This window comes from Papio anubis, chromosome 5, assembly GCF_008728515.1.
Source record: "Papio anubis isolate 15944 chromosome 5, Panubis1.0, whole genome shotgun sequence".
Lineage (NCBI taxonomy): Eukaryota > Metazoa > Chordata > Mammalia > Primates > Cercopithecidae > Papio > Papio anubis.
The window spans coordinates 71,268,959-71,278,589 of NC_044980.1; the positions used below are offsets into that span (position 1 = coordinate 71,268,959).

The 9,631-nt window shown below is 41.1% G+C and overlaps 1 non-coding gene across 1 annotated transcript; it reads right to left on the reverse strand.

Annotated features, from left to right (window-relative positions):
* Positions 1 to 8,526: 8,526 nt before the first annotated feature.
* On the reverse strand, positions 8,527 to 8,636 carry LOC116275067. The gene has a single exon (XR_004184039.1). It is a non-coding gene; the product is annotated as a U6 spliceosomal RNA (small nuclear RNA).
* Between the last annotated feature and the right edge of the window lie 995 nt (positions 8,637 to 9,631).

The following is a 9,631-nucleotide window of genomic DNA, read 5'->3' on the forward strand; positions in this document are numbered from 1 at the left end:
GGTCCTGAAGCATGGACTACAACAGGTTATGGCCACATCTGCGGCTCTCTACATATTTGATTGATTGATTGATTGATTGATTGATTGAAATGGAATCTTGCTCTGTTGCCCAGGCTGGAGTGCAGTGACAGATCTCGGCTCACTGCAACCTACTCCTCCCGGGTTCAAGCGATTCTCCTGCCTCGGCCTCCTGAGTAGCTGGGACTACAGGCACGTGCCACCATGTCTGGCTAATTTTTGTATTTTTAGTGGAGATGGGGTTTCACCATGTTGGCCAGGCTGGTCTCAAACTCCTGACTTTGTGATCTGCCTGCCTCGGCCTCCCAAAGTGCTGGGATTATAGGCGTGAACCACCCCGCCCGGCCTCTCTACAGATTTTCTTCGGGCAAAATGTGAAAGTTGGTATGTTATACGAAAGGAAAATAAATCTTGAGGCCCCAAAATCACTAAGCCAAGTGAAAAGTCAAGCTGGGAACTGCTTGGGCACACCTGCCTCCCATTCTATTCAACATCATCTCTCTGCTCATTGAGATAAATGCACATTTGATTGCCTCCTTTGGAGAGGCCAATCAGAAACTCAAAAGAATGCAACCATTTGTCTCTTATCTACCTGTGACCTGGAAGCCCCCGCACTACTTCTGAGATGTCCTGCCTTTCCAGATCGAACCAATGTTTGTCTTAGATGTACTCATTGATGTCTCATGTCTCCCTAAAATGTATAAAAGCAAGCTGTGCTTGGACCCCCTTGGGCATATGTCATCAGGACCTCCTGAGGCTGTGTCACGGGTGCGCGTCCTTAACTTTGGCAAGATAAACTTCCTAAATTGACTGAGACCTATCTTAGATTTTGGGGGCTCACAGTAGGGAAAGACAAATAGAGAAACAAATATTATGAAGGCAACAAGCAGTTTTTGTATATACCGCTGAAATAAGTGGCAAAAATCCACATTATGGGATGTGGATGGAGACACAGAACCCCTCAAATGGTATCATTGGCTTCATTCACAGATGACCCTCCAGCAACAGGACTACCTACTGTTTGTAAATTCACCTGGACAAATCATAAATTCAATATGAGTGACACTAATGAACAATATGTACCTCATTCTACCACTAAAAGAAGATTCAAGAGTGGGTCCCACCTTCAACACCGTGTAAGACAATAAAAAACAGTTTAAATATGCAAAATGTGGGGCTTTTCATGTAATTTCACTTTTACTATTGAACATTCATTTGATTAATATTGTCTGACTAAATCATGTAAAAGGGAGTAACATTTGAGCTAGGCCTTAAAATGTGGAGAAGTAAATTTATACAGGTAAATGAGGTAGATAGATTTCATAGTAATAAAACAACCAGAGGCATATTTCATAGACATTAGGATACTAGAGTGATCCTATATTTTAAGTGCATGTACAGGTCTAAAGGCTTAAAATTGAACAATATTGTTTTTGAGGTTAATAGTTAAAAGAAATAATAAAGCAGGTCCTACAAGAGTTAGAAATAAATCTTCATGCTACCATAAAACATTTCCTAAACCACTGACATAGCACACTAATGTATTCAAATGTACCCATGCAGCTGGAGCAGATACTGCCACAACCGTTGGTATAATCACAGATGGAAGGATTATAATGGAAGTATAAAAGCAAAAGGGGATAAAGCAAAACCGAATGGCCTTAAATTAGGTGGTAAATCATTCCATTTTCAATCTTGTAGTTCTGAATTCAAACCAAAGGCCCGTTTGAGAAAACCGATGGGAAATTTAGTAGACGTCATTCAGAAGGCACTGAAAAAGAACACTGCTTTTGTAATGGAAAAATATTTCAAATCACCTTAAAGTTCAATGGTAGCAGAACACTTAAGGAAATCATAGCACTACAACTTGAGGAAACGAGTCATTGAATATTGTAAACAGATGACATGGACATCTGGTATTTTTGTCTACCTAGCATCCCTGCTTTCCTTTCCAGTGACAGCATCCCTTTGTCTATTGTGGAACTCTGTCTCCTTTACCCTAATCATTTAATTTCTAGGGTACTTTCCTCTGTCAAAGGTGTAGGCAAGTGACCTAGGCCTGACCACTCTTAATAATCTGTCTCCACAGCCACAGTGATTAGGCTGAGTGTTAGTCACATGACTCAAGTTGGGCCAATCAGAGCATTTTCCTGGGAAACTGCTAGAAGAAAGCCTCTATTTGATTTGGGTTGGTAAACTGTGGATCATAAGGTTGAAACTCCCTGCAGCTATATCCTCAGTTTGTCTGCAGTTCATGAAAATGAAGCCAACATAGCAGAAAGCAGATCTGAGACAAGGAGAGAAAATCCTGGTGGTATCATTTGACTTCCTAGACCTATTCAACTCAGAGCAGTACAACAACCCTTGTCTTTAGTGTTAAGAAAGTTAATACATCCCTTCTCCCATACCCCCTTTTTTTTTTTCATTTATTTTTTGTTAAGTTAGGGTTTGAGGCATCCTTTTTATGTAATCCCAGCACTTTGGGAGGCCAAGGTAGGTGGATCACCTGAGGTCAAGAGTTTGAGACCAGCCTAGCCAACATGGTGAAACCCCATCTCCACTAGAAATACAAAAATTAGCCACATATGGTGGCACGCACCTGTAGTCCCAGCTACTTGGGAGGCTGAGGCAGGAGAATTGCTTCAACCTGGAAGGCGGAGGTTGCAGTGACCGGTGATCATGCCACTGCACTCTAGCCTGGGTGACAGAATGAGATTCCATCTCAAAAGGAAAAAAAAGAAAAGAAAAGAAATTGTGTCTAGGCTATTGCTACAACTACGTAAAATTTTGTTGCTTTTTTGTTTGTTTTTTTTCTTGGGTTTTGGGGTTGTTTTTTTTTTTTTCCTTAAATAGCATAGGTTCACAACTCAGGATAACTTTACTTTGGCCCCAGGTCAGGTCTCCCAAAGAGTTTCCCAGCAGTTAAGTCACAGAGTCTCCTGCTGAGTCACCATGAAGCAGACCTCGACCTTGAGAGGCCTTGTTATCACCCCAACCCTTGACTTCTTCTGGTACCACCATCTCCTGTCACCTGAGCTACATAAAATTTTGAATTCATATTGACTACTTGCATCTAATGGCTAGGATGCGGTGATGCTGCTAAACACCTTACAATGTACAGAAGAGCCCCCAAGAAAAAAGAATTATCTAGCCTAAACATCAATAATGCCACTATGGACAAATCTTGGCAGAAGGGTAACAGGGTGATTTGTTTTCCTTAAAAAAGGTCTGTTGTTGGCTGGGCATGGTCATGCACACCTGTAGTCCTACCTGCTCAGGACTAGGCATGAGGATTGTTTGAGCCCAGGAGTTCCAGGCTGTAGTGAGCTATGATTGCACCACTGTGCTTTAGCCTGGGCAACAGAGTAAGATCATGTTTTAAATTATCAAAAAAAAAAAAAAATCTGGAGTCTGCTCATTTGCTTATTTGAAGGAAAGGAGGGAAGGAGGGGAAGGAAGAAATGGAAAAGAAATGAAATAAAGGGATAGAAGGCTATGGGAGAGAAGATGATGAAAGAATCAGACATAAAGATAATTGAAAGTGAAGATACCTTATCTCTACTCCCATCTCTACAATTGACTGCCAGTGTCACCTCGACAAGCCACAGATTCTTTGGGAGTCAGTTTCCTCCCTGGTAATATAGGGAATGGAGTTAGCCTGCTTCTGAGGTTCTTTCAGTTCAAAACTTCTATTACATTGTCTTGGATAGTCAAGCAGACTTAGGAAAAAATTAAGTTGTAATGCTGTATGTGCTCATAGCTATCTTTATTCTTTTTAACATGGAGACCGGGTCTCGCTGTATTGCCCAGGCTAGTCTTGAACTCCTCAGCTCAAGCAATCCTTCTTTCTTGGCCTCCCAGAGTGCTGGGATTACAGGCATGAGCCACCACAACCGGCCCTCATGGCTGGTTTTAAGTCGTGGCATTCTGTGCTGTCATGGACACAGTATAGGACTTCTGTTTTTTATCAACGTTTTGGGCATAAGTTACAGTGCCAGTTTAAAAACTTCAGGCCCCATTGTTAGGATTTTTTGAGGCATAGACAACAGAAAAAAGTAACACTGTCCATTTTTCAGTGCTCTTCTATCAAACTTTCAATTCTTTTTTAATTAAGAAAGAATACACAGATATGAACTCTCTTAAAAATTATCTGTTATGGGTATAAATGGGCAGGGGAACTGGCTTGGAATAAAGCAAATTAAAGAGACATCAAAAAAACTGACTCTCCAGTCTAGCGCCTAAGGAGTTTAGAAGATGCTACTCTGTCCTAACAAGTAAAAGGCTGAACAAACTGAAAAAAATCAACATTTTTTTTTAGATCTATTACAGGGGTGAAGTCAAAGGGCTAAGTGCTGCCCCCAAAACTGAAGAGACAGACAGGTAAATGCAGAGAATCACAACTTAGCAGAGCAGAAACCACCCCAGGAACTAGTGCTGGGGTAGGAAAAGGGGAACTGTAATTCACAAATTGCTGGAAACTAGGTATATACAAATGTGAGTTTAAGTCTCCAGGGTGACCCAGTCTTGAGGGCCCCCACACTTTGGGAAGCTTTACTTCCAGGTGCCTGACCTGGTTCTTACAGAGAATTTTGGAGAAAAACCCCCTTCATGCTTCCTGCAGGGGGAGGAGGCAAGGAACGATTTTTGAATCAAACCAGAGCACTCTGTTCTGAACAAGGTCTGCTCTCAGGAGGAACTATTTTTCAGAGTCTGCCCAGCTGGGGTTTTATCAAAACCTAACCTACTTGAGAAAAGGAAAATTTGTTAACTCCAGCCTACTGTATCCATCCTGTCCCGCCTAAGGGGAAAAAAACCTGAAGCAGCACAGGGACAGCTCACAGACCAGAGGCGCAGACTACCAAAAGACAGAGACCTAATCATAGGGTGATAGACATTTCCTGTCCCCCACATTTCACCACTCCATTACCAAGGCAGTTTCTTGTATCTAGTACAGCATGTCCACCTTTCAACAAAAATTTACAAAAAACACTGAAAGGAGAAAAAAAAAAAACAACCCACAATTTGAAAAGACTAAAACATCAAAACCAGAGTCTGATATGGCAGGAAAGTTAGAATTACTAAGCCAGGAATTTTTACAACTATGATTACTATGCTAAGGATTTTAAAGGGAAAACATGCAAGAGCAGGTGGATAATGTGAGCAGAATGATGGAAATTCTAAGACACAATCATGGACAATGCTAGAGATCAAAATACTGTAACAGAAATGAAGAATGCCTTTGATGGACTTCTTAGCAGACTGGATGTGGCTGAGGGAGGAATCTCTGAGCTTGAGGATATAACAATGGAAACCTCCCAAACTGAAAAGCAAAGACGGAAAAGACTGGAAGAAAAAAAAACAGAAGAGAATATCTAAGAAACATGAGACAGCTATTGTATGTGTAACATACAATAATGGGAATACTAGAAGGAAAAGAAATAGAAGGAAGAGGAACAATATTTTTTGCAATAATAATTGAGAATTTTCCCCAAATTAATGTCAGACACCAAACAACAGATCCAGAAAGCTCAGAGAACACTGAGTAGGATAAATGCCCAAAAAATGACACTTAGGCACATCATATTCAAATGCCAGAAAACTAAAGATAAAAGAAAAATCCTGAAGGAAGCCAGAGGAAAACAAACTTTACCTATAGAGGAGCAAAGATAAGAATTACATCTGACGTCTCAGAAACTGTGTAAGCAAGAAGACAGCAGAGTAAAATAGTTACAATGATGACAGAAAAAAACCACCGGCGCCGGGTGCGGTGGCTCACGCCTGTAATCCCAGCACTTTGGGAGGCTAAGGCGGGCAGATCACAAGGTCAGCCGATGGAGACCATCCTAGCTAACATGGTGAAACCCCGTCTCTACTAAAAATACAAAAAAAATTAGCCGGGCATGGTGGCGGGCGCCTGTAGTCTCAGCTACTCGGGAGGCTGCGGCAGGAGAACGGCGTGAACCCGGAAGTTGGAACTTGCAGTGAGCTGAGATCGCGCCACTGCACTCCAGTCTGGACGACAGAGAGAGACTACACCCCCGCGCCAAAAAAAAAAAAAAGAGAACACAGCGGCCTAGAACTCTGCACCCTGTGAAATCATCTTTCAAAAGTAAGGAAAAATAGACTCTTTCATGTAAAAAATTGAGCACATTTTTTTGCCAGTAGATCTGCCTTGCAAGAAATCTAAAAAGAAGTTTTTCAGAGAGAAGGAAAATAATATAGGTCAGAGACATGGATCTACATAAAGAAAAAGAAGAGCATCAGAGAAGGAATAAGTAAAGGTAAAATAAAAACTTTTATTTTTCTCATTTTTAATTGGTCTGACAGTAGACAGCTTGTTCAAAATAGTAATAGCAACAGCAACAATGTATTTAAATAGTTTGTTCAAAATAGTAATAGCAACAATGTGCTTATGTGTAAATGAAAGGAATGACAGCAATGATACAAGGAATGGGAGGAAGGAATTAGGAATGTTTTGTAATTATAAGATACTTGCACTCTTCACAGAGCAGTATAGCTTTACAAGGATACCAGGGGGATATTGTGTGTTTGGCTCCAGACCACTACAATAAAGCAAATATTGCAATTAATTGAATTATGTGAATTTTTGGTCTCCCAGTGCATATAAAAGCTATATTTACCCTATACTGTAGTTCATTAAGTGTGCAGTTACATTACGTCATAAAAAATGATGTACCCCCTGGGTGCAGTGGCTCACGCCTGTAATCCCAGCACTCTGGGAGGCTAAGGCAGGTGGATCACCTGAGATCAGGAGTTCAAGACCAGCCTGGCCAACATGGTGAAACCCTATCTCTACTAAAAACACAAAAAATTAGCCAGGCATAGTGGCGGGCACCTGTAATCGCAGCCACTCAGGAGGCTGAGGCAGGAGAATCACTTGAACCTGGGAGGTGGAGATTGTAATAAGTGGAGATCGCCCCATTGTACTCCAGCCTGAACAACAAGAGCCAAACTCCACTGCAAAAAAAAAAAAAAAAAAAAGTCTGGGCACGGTGGCTCACACCTGTAATCCCAGCACCTTGTGGGAGGCTGAGGTAAGCAGATCACCTGAGGTAGGGAGGTCAACAGCAGCCTGACCAACATGGAGAAACCCTGTCTCTACTAAAAATATCAAAATTAGCCAGGCGTGGTGGCATGTGCCTGTAATCCCAGCTACTTGGGAGGCTGAGGCAGGAGAATCGCTTGAACCTGGGAGGCGGAGGTTGCGGTGAGTCAAGATTACACCATTGCACTCCAGCCTAGGTAACAAAAGCGAAACTCTGTCTCAAAAAAAAAAAGAAAAAGAAAAAAACACCTACCTTAAGTCAAAAATACGTTAATGCTAGAAAATGCTAATGATCATCAGATCCTTCAGCAAATTATAATCTTTTTTCTGGTAGAGGGTCTTGCCTCATTGTTGATGGCTGCTGACTGATCAGGGTAGCGGTTGCTGAAGGTTGGGGTAGCTGTGGCAATTTCTTAAAATAAGACAACAGTGAAGTTTGCTGCATCAATGGACTCTTTCTTTGATGGAAGACGTACCTGTAGCATGCAATACTATTTGATAGCATTTGACCTACAGTAGAATTTCTTTCAAAATTGGAGCCAATCCTCTCAAACCATATCACTGCTTTATTGACTAAGTTTCTGTAATACTCTACATCAGTTGTTGTCATTTCAACAATGTTCTCAACATCTTCCCCAGGAGAAGATTCCTTATCAAGAAACCACTTGCTTTGTTCATCCATAAGAAGCAACTCCTCATCTCTTCAAGTTTGATCGTGAGATTGCAGCAATTCAGTCCCATCTTCAGGTTCCACTTCTAGTTCTCTTGCTATTTCCACTACATCTGCAGTTACTTTTTCCACAGAACTCTTGAACCCCTTCAAGTCATCTGTGAAGGGATTAGCATCAACTTCTTTCAAACTCCTGTGAATGTTCATATTTTAACATCCTCCCATGAATCATGAATGTTCTTAATGGCATCATCTAGAATAGTGAATGTTTTCCAGAAGATTTTCAATTAATTTTTCCAGATCCATCAGAGGAATCACTATCTATGGTAGCCGTAGCCTTATGAAATTTATTTCTTAAATACTAATACTTTAAGGTTGCAATGACTCCTTGATCTGTGAGTTGCAAAGGGATGTTATGTTAGCATGCTTGAAAACAATATTAATATCCTTGTACATCTCCATCAGTACTCTTGGGTGGCTGGATGCATTGTCATTGAACAGTAATAATTTGAAAGGAACCTTTTTTTTTTGAGCTGTAGGTCTCAACAGTGGGCTTAAAATATTCAGCATACCATGCTATAAACAGATGTGCTGTCAGCCAAGCTTTGTAATTCCATTTCTAGAGCACACCAAGAGTAGATTTAACATAATTCTTAAGGGCCCTAGGATTTTTGGAGCGGTACATGAACATTGGCTTCAACTTAAAATCACCATCTGCATTAGACCCTAACAAGAGAATCAATCTGTCCTTTGAAGTTTTTGTTTGTTCGTTTGTTTTATGGAATGCTTCACTAGTTTGCATGTCATCCTTGTGCAGGGGCCATGCTAATCTTCTCTGTATCATCCCAGTTTTTTTAGTATATGTGCTGCCAAAGTCAGCACCCTTTGAAGTTTCGAAGCCAGCACTGTCTTTTTCTCTGTAACTGTAAAGGTCCTAGATAACATCTTCTTCCAACATAACATTTTTCCCCCCCACTGAAAATCTGTTGTAATGATTGCCACCTGTCATCAATTATCTTAAGTAGCTCTTCTGGACAACTGGCTGCAGCTTCTGCATCAGCACTTGCTGCTTCCCCTTACACTTTTATGTTCTGGAGATGGCTTCTTTTCTTAGACCTAATGAATCAGCCTCTGCTAGCTTCCAGCTTTTCTTCTGCAGCTTTCTTCCCTATCTCAGCCTTCACGGACTTGAACAGTTAGGGCCTTTGCCTGGATTAGGCTTTGGATAAAGGAATATGTGGCTGGTTTGATCTTCTACCCAGACCAGTAAAACACACTCCATATCAGCAATAAAGTTGTTTTACTTTCTTAGCATTGTGCATTCACTGGAGCACACTTTTAATTTCCTCCAAGAACACTTCCTTTGCATTCAGAACTTGACTAACTGTTAGCCACAAGACATCTAGCTTTTGGTCTATACAGACTTTCAAAACACCTTCCTCATTAACTGTAATTATTTCTGGCATTTGATTTAAAGTGAGAGGCTGGGTGCAGTGGTTCACGCCTGTAATCCCAGCACTTTGGGAGGCTGAGGTGGGCAGATCACCTGAGGTCAGGAATTCGAGACTGGCCTGGCCAACATGGTGAAACCCCATCTCTACTAAAAATACGAAAATTAGCCAACGTGGTCACACGCATCTGTAGTCCCAGCTACCTGGGAGGCTGAGGCAGGATAACCTCTGGAACTTGGGAGGCAGAGGTTGCAGTGAACTGAGATCATGCCACTGCACTCCAGCCTGGGCGACAGAGCAAGACTCCATCTCAAAAAAAAAAAAAAAAAAAAACCTATATATCTATATCCATATATCTATATAAATATATATAGATATAAATACATATATCTATATAAATAGATATAGATACATATTTAACATATT